General features: G+C 42.3%; 1 long non-coding RNA gene across 1 annotated transcript in view; it reads right to left on the minus strand.

Moving 5' to 3' along the window:
- The window catches only part of LOC147580423 (uncharacterized), a 61,534-nt gene that overhangs the window by 1,500 nt on the left and 49,183 nt on the right, over nucleotides 1-10,851 (minus strand). The gene's annotated exons all lie outside the window — the stretch shown is intronic.

Here is a 10,851-nt window from a genome sequence, read left to right on the forward strand (position 1 = left end):
AATTTACTTTCCCATATCCACATTTTCATTTTCTATTCCTCCTGCCACCCCCAGAATGACAGAGAGACAGAAAGAAGCATCTGTAAGGATCTGCTGAACAGCAGATGCCTACTCAATGGGGCAGTTTGTTTACATTTTACAATAAAAAATTGATTGAAAGAGAGAGTTACTGAGGTTACTAGAAGGGGAATATGTTTGGCATCAGATTGGTCTGAGTTCAAATTCTAGCTCTGCCACTTACTTACCATGTAAACTTTAGCAACAACAACAAAAATATCTCTGAGCCTCAACGTTCTCATCTGCCAAATGGGCATACCAGTACCTGTGTCATAGGGTAATGTTAAGGACTACAGGAGATGAAGAATGTGCAGGAGTATAATACATGCACAAGAACAGTTCTGCGAGTGAACCTGACATATAAAAACTCAAGGGGATATATTTTTGTTAATACAGAGTTAGAAATGTGAGGTCATAATAAACATATTTTTTCAGCATTTCACATTTTAGACACTGTGCTAGATTCCATGGGGACCACGTGACAAGCCAAGTTCCCAATCCTCAGGTAGTGGAGCAGGGGGAGAGGAGTGGAGGTCAGAGGACCACAGGACAAGAAGACAATAACTTTTGGGGGGTGAGGTGCGTGCAAAGGTTCTCAGGGAGACCGGAACTGCAGTGGTAGGTGAAACGAAACCCTTTCATAACAAGAACAGGCAAGTTGCATAATGACACAACACAGCTCACCTTGAACTCTATCAGAGTTTTCATTTGACTTTGAATTTTGAATTCTCTATCAAAGGAAATCAGTGCTCTAGAAAAATTGCCAGGAAATTACAAAAAGAAGTCAGATTCCCAGGGGCACCTGGGTGGCTCAGTCAGTTGAGCATCCGACTTCGGCTCAGGTCATGATCTCACAGCTCATGAGTTTGAGCCCCGTGTTGGGCTCTGTGCTGACAGCTCAGAGCCTGGAGCCTGCTTCAGATTCTGTGTCTTCCTCTCTCTCTGCCCCTAACCCACTCGCATTCTGTCTCTGTCTCTTTCAAAAATAAATAAACATTTAAAAAATTTTTAAATAAAAAAAAGAAGTCAAATTCCCAGAAATTCGGGAACCAGGAGAAGCTGAGATAAATCTTTTTTGTTGGCCTGTTCAGGGATAAAAAAAATTAGAAATTTGGCAAAATTTAAAACATGTACAATGTGTTTTTAAAGTAATCTTTAATGATTATATAATTTAGGAACATGCAAATATATGCTTTTTTTTCTTACATCAGAGGGTTTTTTCCCCCATTTTAAAGTTTTGAATAATTTCAGACTTAGAGAAAAGTTGGAAAAATAGCACTTAAAATCCCTATACAACCTGCACCCTGGTTCCTCAAGTGTTAATTTTAACAACTTTGCTTTATTCTCTGTGTCTCCCTCTATCCTTTGTTTCTGAACTAGTTTGAAGGTATGTAGAAAGCATTATACCCCTTTACCTCTAAATACTTTAACATATATATCCAAAAAACAAGGGTATTCTCTAACATAACCACAGTACAATGATCAAAATCAGGAGGTTAACTTTGATATTCTACTATTAATTATCTCCAGGTATTAAAACCTCGTCAGTTGTCCCACTAATGTCAGAAAGAAAAACTTCTCTGGTCCAGGATCCAATTCGGTATCACACATTACATTTACATGCCCTGGCTCCTTAGTCTTCTTTGACCCAAAGCAGTTCCCAGTCTTTCTTTGTCTTTCATGATTGGCATTTAAAAAGAAAATAGACTTTCTGTTTTAGAGCAGTTTCAGGTTCACAGGAAAATTGAGAGCAAGGTACAGAGATTTCTCATATACTTCCTACCCCTGCATATGACCAGCCTCTTCATTATCAACATCCCCCAATAGTGTGGTACATTTGTTACACCTGATAAGCCTACGTTGACACATCATTATCACCCAGAGTCCATAGTTTAGGGTTCACTTCTGGTATTGAAAGTTCTGGGAGGCTGGACAGATGTGTAAAGATATGCATCTACTATTCATACATACAGAGTAGATTCATTGCCCTGAAATCCCCGTGTGTTCACCCTATTCATCCCTTCACCTCCCCACCCAGCTTTTGGGAACCATTGATCTTTTCACTCTCTCTATAGTTTTGCTTTTTCCAGAATGCTAGATAATTGGGCATATAAAATATGTAGCCTTTTCAGTCTGGCTTCTTTCACTTATTAATATGCACTTAAGTTTCCACCATGCCTTTTCAGGGCTTAATAGCTCATTTCTTTTTAGTGCTGAATAATATTCCATCGTCTGATGCATCACAGTTTGTTTATCTACACACTTACTGAAGGACATCTGGGTTGCTTCCAAACTTTGGCAGTTCTAAATAAAGCTGCTACCAACACCCCTGTGCACGTTTTTGTGTGGACATGTTTTCAACTCCTTTGGGTAAACAGCAAGGAGTGCCATTGCTGAATCACGTGTTAATAGCATGTTCGGTTTTATAAGAAACAGCCTGAGTGTCTTCCAAAGTGGCCCTACGAATTCTCACTTCCACCAGCAACGAATGAGAGCTGTTGTCACTCTGCACCCTCACCAACATTGAGTGTTGCCAGGGTTCCGGACTCGGGCCGTCGTAATAGGTACGTAGTGTTAGCTCATTGTTGCTTTAATTTGCAATTGTGTGTGTGTATGTGTGTGTGTGTGTGTGTGTGTGTGTGTGTGTGTGACTTAAGATGTGAAGCATCTTTTCATCTGCTCATTTCCACCTGTATATTTTCTTTGGTGAATGATGGGCATTTTTGAAGAGTACATACAAGCCTTTTGTAGAATGTCCCCAATTAGTTTTGTTGAACATTTCCTCGTGTTTAGATTCGTGGTGTAGATTTTCATCAGGATACACAGGAGTGTTATGCTTATTCTTCAGTACATCATATCGGTGGGCACATGGTGATGATTTCTCTCATTATCAATGATGCTGACTTGGACCACTAGGTTAAGGTGATACCTGCCAGGTGTCTCCACTGAGAAGGTACTTTTCCTCCTTTGTAATTAAACAGGATCTTGTGAGGAGATACATTGCAAATAGGCACATGTGCCATTTCTTGCCACATTTTCCCCACGAGTTTTGGCAGCCTTGATGATTCCTATACAATTATTACCGTAGTTGCTGCCAAATGGCAAGATTCTAATTGTTATTTCTACATTTTACTGGAATTCCTCTGGGAGAGCTTCTCTTCTGCAACATGGTCTTATTTATTAATTTACATGATCATCTCAGTGAAGTCTGATGGGTTCCTATTTTATTCTATGGGTTACTATACTTATTTATTTTGTGGCTCCAATTATCCCACAGTTGATTGGCGGAAGCACTCTCAAGTTAGCTTCTGGATCCCCTTTAGCAAGATACTCATTTTGTATTCTATTTGCCCAGCTCTGGAATCAGACATTTTCCCAAGGAGCCCCAGTTCACTTTATTAGAAAAAAGGTGTGTTGGTTAACTCTAATGTATGGTTTATGCTTTTTCTTTTTTGGCCATAACTCATCATCTATTATATTTAAGGCACCGAATGTGTTCCTGGAAACTAAAGATGTGACTCTTTACCCCAAGGAGTTTCTCACTAAAGGAAAGATAAGGCAAACACACAAATCCCCATATAAGATAAAGTGATGCATCACAAGAGGCTAAACGTGAGGTGCTGTAGGAGGCTGAAAAGGGGAAGATCCCTGCAGGCTGTGTAGACTTAGGAAGGTTCCACAAGTAGTATCTGAGCTCTATGGGAGGATTTAAATAGGGAGTAAATGAGGAAGACATGGAAACGGGATCAGGTGGAGACAGATTGCTCATTACTGACACAGCAGATAAAAATTTGCGGAATTTACCTGTAACTATTTGAAAGCTGTACCTCTTGTAAAATTTGGAAGATTTGCAGTTGCCTCCTCTATTTTAAAGTAATTTCTGATATCACAAAGCAGGTGGACAGATTTCTTTTTCATGGAATGTCAAGGAGGTGGGGGTCAGGGGTTTCTCCTCAGGCCTGATGTAGACCTGTCCCTGGGCCTGGCCCAAAGCAGAGCCTGCTCTGATCAGTTTCTGGAATCAGGCAGGGCCAGGGGGCCCTGTCTCACTTCACTCCATCCCCTCTTGGCTCCTCCGGGAAGCCCCGGCTGTGGCTGCTGAACACAGCTCTGTCCTCAGATGTTGCTGGGCTTTGCCTGGATGTATGGTCCCATTGGGGCCTCCATTTTTGCTCTGAGTCTGAGGTCCTGGTTCAAGGGTCTGTTGCAAAGAATAAAGGAATGTGCAAGAAAACACATGGTAAAGCATGTGAATTTTTAAAGTATGTGTCTCCTGCCATATTTGTGCTACAAAATTATCCTTTGTGTATCTGAAATTCAAATTTAACTGGGCATCCTGCATTTTATCAGGAACCCACACTGTCGGGAAGCAGAAGTCAGTACTGACCTCCTGCCCCATGATACTTCCCTCCTAAGAGCCCAGAGCAGCCAGCAACCCTTCTGGAATGCCCAGCAGATCACACCCTGCTTGCTCAATAATTGTGCGGTGTGAGATTGGTGGGTAAATTGGACATTGTGGGAATTTATAATCAGATGGTTCATACAAACACCATGAGACAAATTACCCATATTAGTTTTTATTTAAACTATAATTGAATATGTGAATAGAAAATTAGTATAATGTATCGATACCATCTGGTGCTCCAATCTTATACCCGTTTTTTCATCCATCTTAATTTAAACAGGATTGAATTTTTTCCCTACACAGTATTTTATTTCATTAATTACTCTGTTGTCATTTAGATGCCATTGCGTTGCCCATCATCACGAATGCATTTAATAATTTGTAGACAACAGAACAGGTGTGTTGCCTTCAACAAGCCAGTGTTTTTCCTAGCGATACAGATGCTGACCCTTGATAGTCACCCCCATCCCAAGGTTGAGTAATTTCCAATATAACATGGCATTCTCCAGAAACGTATATAAATAGTTCAAGTTCATCACTCATGTATTCTTTCCGTACCTCCTTGTTAACTGCCTACTATGTGCCAGGCATTAACTGGGCACTAAAGATAGAATGAGATCTAAGAGTCCTACTACTCACAGCATCTCCCTCTGGTGAGACATTCAGATCCATACTCAGATAACAGTAGTGTGATTCAATAAGGCACAATGGCAGTGCTCTGGGGACACACAGAAAAGGGTCCCTGATATGTAGAAAGAAGGGAAATGGGTAAAGAGAGAAATAAGCAAAGGAGATTCAGCTGGAGAAATGGTCAGAGAGGCAGCAGGGAAAGGCGCTTAACACAATGCTGTTTTCTAGCCCAGTTGTTGAGCTAAGAGTACGATAGACTAATATGGGACTTTCTGGTTTAAGAGCACATCCACGGACTCACACACACACGTGCTTGCGCTGTGCAAAGAGTAGTGTGAGGTTGTCTTTAAGGGCAAGGAAGCCCAGAGGAACGGAGAGAAGAGGCAGGTGGGATCTGGATCCTTGGAGCTCACCGAGGATAGCGGAGAGGTGAGAAACAGCCAGCCTAACTGGTTGGAGGTCTCCGCTTACAGGTGGGTTTTTCCTTTGTGTTTATCTCTATTTTCTGAGTTTTATGCCTTAAACTTGTGTTGCTCTGGTGTCATTCCTTAAAAGGCATTTTTATCAACATGCAAATCAAAACCACAATGAGGTTATCACCTCGCATCTGTCAGAATGGCTAAAAATCAAAAACACAAGAAACAACAGGTGTTGGCAAGGATGGGGAGAGAGAGGAACCCTTGTGCCCTGTTGGTGGGAATGCAAAGTGGTGCAGCCATGGTGGAAAACAGTGTGGAGGTTCCTCAAAAAGTTACAAATAGAAACACCATAGGATACAGTATTTCCAATAGTGGGTATTTATCCAAAGAAAACAAACAAGCTAATTTGAAAAGATACATGCACGAGGACGTTTATTGCAGCATTATTTACAATAGCCAAGATATGGAAGCAGCCCAAGTGTCTATCCATAGATGAATGGATAAAGATGTGGTGTATACACAATGGAGTATTACTCAGCCATAAAAAAGAGTGAGAGCTTACCATCTGCAACAACATGGATGGATCTAGAGCATATTATACTAAGTGAAATCAGTCAGAGAAAGACAAATACCGTATGATTTCGCTCATCCACTGAATTTACGAAACAAAACAAATGAAGAAAGGAAAAAGAGACAAACCAAAACCCAGACTCTTAGATGTACAGAACAGACCAGAAGACAAGTGGTTGGGCAGGTGGGGGAAATAGGTAATGGAAATTAAGGGTACACCGAATCATGAGAGCACTGAGTAATGTATAGAACTATTGAATCACTGTGTTGTACATTTGAAACTAACATAACCCTCTCTGTTACTTACACTGGAATTAAAAAAAAAATTTAAGGTATTTTTATGAGACAGAGAAAGGCTATCTATACAAATGTCCCAGATTAAAGGGGGGTAGAGACATGTAACCGGCTGCACAGCCTGACCCTAGGCTGTGTCCCAGAGCAGAGGGGGAAATGCTGTGAAGGTCAGAGCCAGGTCAGCCGACGGAGCTGGATTAAACTATTGGATCCTGTTGAATTCATGCAGTTGGTCACTGTGCTGTAGTTATACAAGGGAATACCCTTATTCTTAGGAAATACCGGTATTAAGGATCATGATGTATGTACCTTATTCTCAAGTGGTCAAAGTATTTTTTGCATATATTGACTGCAAAGCTTACCTATTTAGAGAGAGAGAATGAGAGAGAGTGCAAATGCCAAATGATGAAGCAAATAAGGTAAAAGTCGACCACAGATGAAATCAGGCGAAGGATATACACGCGTGCTCTCTGTGTTATTTTCGTTCTGGCCACTTCTCCAGAGAAGTTTGAGATTATTCTCAAAAAGCACTTTGACACATCATCACTGTGGTCCTCACAGCTAAGTAACACAGCCTTACTTATTATCCCCACGATACACGTGAAGGCGCCACGAGGACATATGCAGAGTCACACAGCCAGTAGGTGACAGGCTGAGGAGCAGAGCCCAGGGTTTCATGACACAAAGCTTGTGTGCACCTCCTCAGTCTACTCAGACAGCCACATAGCTGACTTTATTTAGGTGCATGGGAAGGGGGATTGGTTTTTTTGGAGAACTTTTGCCAATGACACACACAGTGCCTCAGGTCTGCCCTGGGGGAGGCATCATTCGCCATCTGTATCAACCCTCTCCATCTCTCTGTGGGCAGCCTCCCACTGGCCGGACATCCTGCACTCTCCTCCCATCTGTGGAACTTCTGTCCCATGCAGACAGACTCCCTTACACGGTTCATCTCTCTCTAAATGTCCTTTTGTGCTCATCACCTTACAGGAAACCCGACTCTGCTGAGAGGGCATGGCTCCCTTGCCTCTGTCCCTCGTGCAGACCTCAGGGTCGGGATTTAGGTCTGAATTTTCCTTACCCCCCAGTGTCTGCTCTCCCCTCTAAGTTCTCCACCTTGTGTAAAAATCGTTGCTCTTCCGAGACTTGATCGGTTTGGCTAAATCATTGTATGCCAACCTCCTCATCTTTTTCAGAGTGGCTGGTTGGCCACTTCCCCTCATTTTCTAAAGTTTGACATCTGGTTTACCATATTCCTCTTCTGCAAATCCTACCATTATTATTCATGACATCAGTCTTCCACACATGGCATGTCCAAAGCTCTGGCCTTTTCCTCGACCACCTCTTCTCCAGTGACATGTATCTTCACTGCCCTTCCTCTACTCGCCCCAGACCTTCCTATTGGACAAACCACTTGTTCCAGGCAGGGATATTGGTTGTAAACAACAGAAATCAATCTCATCCACTAAAACAGATGGACCTGCCACTCATCCACTAAAACAGTGTACAGAGTGACAGGGAAAACCAGAACACCAAGTCAGAAAACTGTCAGGGCTCAAGCAGTTCTGGACAGCCAGGAGCACAGGCTGGCCCCTGGTCCTGGGACCCAAATCATAGACCATTGCCCTGTAACTGGCATTGCTGGCCCCCCCGTAAGCACACCACTGGACTTAGCTCTACACTCACTCAAGTAATCACCCACTGTCCCCTCTTCTTGACTGCCCTCCTTCAAGAGTAAGGGTCTGGGTGAGAGTTCTTGATTATCCAAGCATAGCTCATGTGTACACTCCTTCCTAACTCTAGGGACCTGGGAAGAGAAAAATGTCTTCCGACTGTGCAGCCTCCCCTGTAAGGACAGGGCTGTGTTATGGACTGGATGCGTGTATCCCGCAATGATTAGTGCCCATATTAGAAAAGGAAGAGAGAAAGATCTCCCATGCTTGGGCACCAAGGAAAAACCACATGAGCACACACATACAGCAAGAAGGCAGCAGTCTGAACGCCAGAAAGAAGGTTCCCACCAGAACATGACCGTGCCAGCAGCTTGACCTCGACTTCCAGCCTCCAGGACTGGGAGGAAATAAATATCTGTTGTTTAAGCCACTGAGTCCATGGTATTTTGTTGTAGCTGAATGAGCAGAATAAGGCAAGCAGAGTAAGTCCCACGTCTGTGATTATCCTAAATGGGAAGAGCATAGGCTACTGAGAAACCAAAATCAACAACGTCCCACACTGTACGTCTGCTGTCTGCTTGGCGACCCTGCATTTTCTCGTACTCTTCTCATGATTACCTTTCAAAACAAAGCTCTCCCCTTGCTACTTGCCACTCATTTTTATATGTTGAAAACTCATTCACTCCCCCACTGCCCAACCAAGGAGACATCGCGCACATCCCTCCTAGAGGCTAAAGCGTCCGGCTCTGAGTCCAGGGTTTCTGGACAATGTCTGCTCCCCCTGATTCTCCCTTGATCCAGTCTCAATATTTTGAAACTGTAAACCATTACAACCTATAAACAATAGTGTGAGGGGGAAACAAATGGATGGCATGAAAGAAATAGCAGTTAAAATTTATGTTTGTATGTGTATGTTTATATGTATATACTTTGTGTGTGGATATGTTATATATATTATAATATTAACTTAAATTTATATCAATATATTAATATAAATATATAGTTGTTAATATATAATATGAATATATTTATATTAATTATAAATTTATATCAATTTTATTAACCTATAATAATATATTAATTTATATTAATCTATACTACTAATTTATATTAATAACATATTATATTTATATATATATATACATATATGTATATATATATATATATAAAATAATATCAAAGAAGTCCATGACCTTTGTATTGCAACTGGTTTCAGGGCCACAGTTGATACATGCAACTCTCTCCAATATCCTATGCTTTCCTTGTTCCCTAGACCTTCAGACCCCACCATGGTGACTGGAAATGTTTGCCTAGTGAGATGACGCCAACCTTCCTTCCCAGAGGATATGAGCCCTTCGTGGTCTTACTCATTAGCATCGTGGGAGTGGCTGAACTAAGAGACACCCAGGGGAACACCTGTGTTCTATTTATAACTCTTCCCATTCGGCTGCTTAAATCAACACTCTTTCCTCTTGGTGGGGTTAAGGTTCTCAGCCAACACTCTAGTGCCCATTTTTGCTGATGGGTTGAATGGCATGAGGAGCTCCATGGGACTCCAAGATGGCAAAGCAAGATTTTTGCTAGTGAATCATTAGGTTTAATTGTGTCATGTTCCCCCTCAATTCTAGACCTTGTAATGTACCTTTGTAATATTCCTGAAAGGCTATATTAGAAACTTGTTCTGAGCATATTCTTTATTCTGCAAGGCTTCATCCCCTCCAAGGAAGGTATTATTTCTTAGTTGGATCAGGAGACTGGTTACACACACACACACACACACACACACACACACACACACACTATAATATACAATGACATGTACAGGTAATTAGCAGAAGTGTTACTAGCAGAGAAAAGAAATTAAAATTCAGAATGTATCTCTTCCACTGAGAAGGAATTTATGTCTCTCCATGGTGGAAGGGGGTTGATGGAACCAACCAGCCACCAGGTGCCAAGATGGTCCTCCAAGATACTATACTAAAGGCTTGGAGTTAGTTGTTGCTGTTGAAAGTTGGCCACTCAGCAATGGGACAGCCAAATAAGCTTACGCAAAGAGGGACCCATGTTGTCAGGCCCATGTGTGGCCCCGGGGAAGGAGGCTGGTGGATGGGTATTCCCAGACTGAGTCAGTTTTCCCTCCTGATTAGTGAGAAGTCACTATGTGGTGGCTTTCATATGAGATTCAGATATTTTTGCATTCTGGGGCCATTCCAAAATTTCCACAGACCTCTTTCCTGAGAGTCTTTGTCACTGATGCTCTAGTATTGCTTCTTCCAAGTCCCTGACCAACTGATCAAACCATTAACCACTGCCCATGAGCAAGTATAAATACTCAAGTCAAGCTTGCTCCTCTTACAGATAAAATGGCGAAGAAGACGGGCTGTTAAATTGTGTTTGCTGAGCCAGTTTTCCTTCTATGTTTTTTCAGGACCATTCTTGAGTAAGCCTAACATCGTATCAGTTAGTGTGGGCCATTGTTAGGATGCCACACAGAGCCATCCAAAACACAGGCTTAATTTTTCTTCCTCAGTCAAGTGGCATAGGGAGCCATCTATGAAGGCACAGGTGTGGGTTGAGGGAAAGGCAGACCCTGTGCTGATATGTGTTACACCTGCATAGCTCAGAGCACCTGGGCTTCTCATTTTTTTTCTCCTGAGAGAGAGAGAGAGAGAGAGAGAGAGAGAGAGAGAGATTGCACAGGCAGGGGAGGAGCAGAGAGAGCGGGAGAGAGAATCCCGAGCAGGCTCACACTCTCAGCGTAGAGCCTGAGATGGGGCTGTATCACATGAACCGTGAGATCATG

Source organism: Puma concolor, chromosome B3, assembly GCF_028749965.1.
Source record: "Puma concolor isolate L17-30 chromosome B3, mPumCon1.1.hap2, whole genome shotgun sequence".
Lineage (NCBI taxonomy): Eukaryota > Metazoa > Chordata > Mammalia > Carnivora > Felidae > Puma > Puma concolor.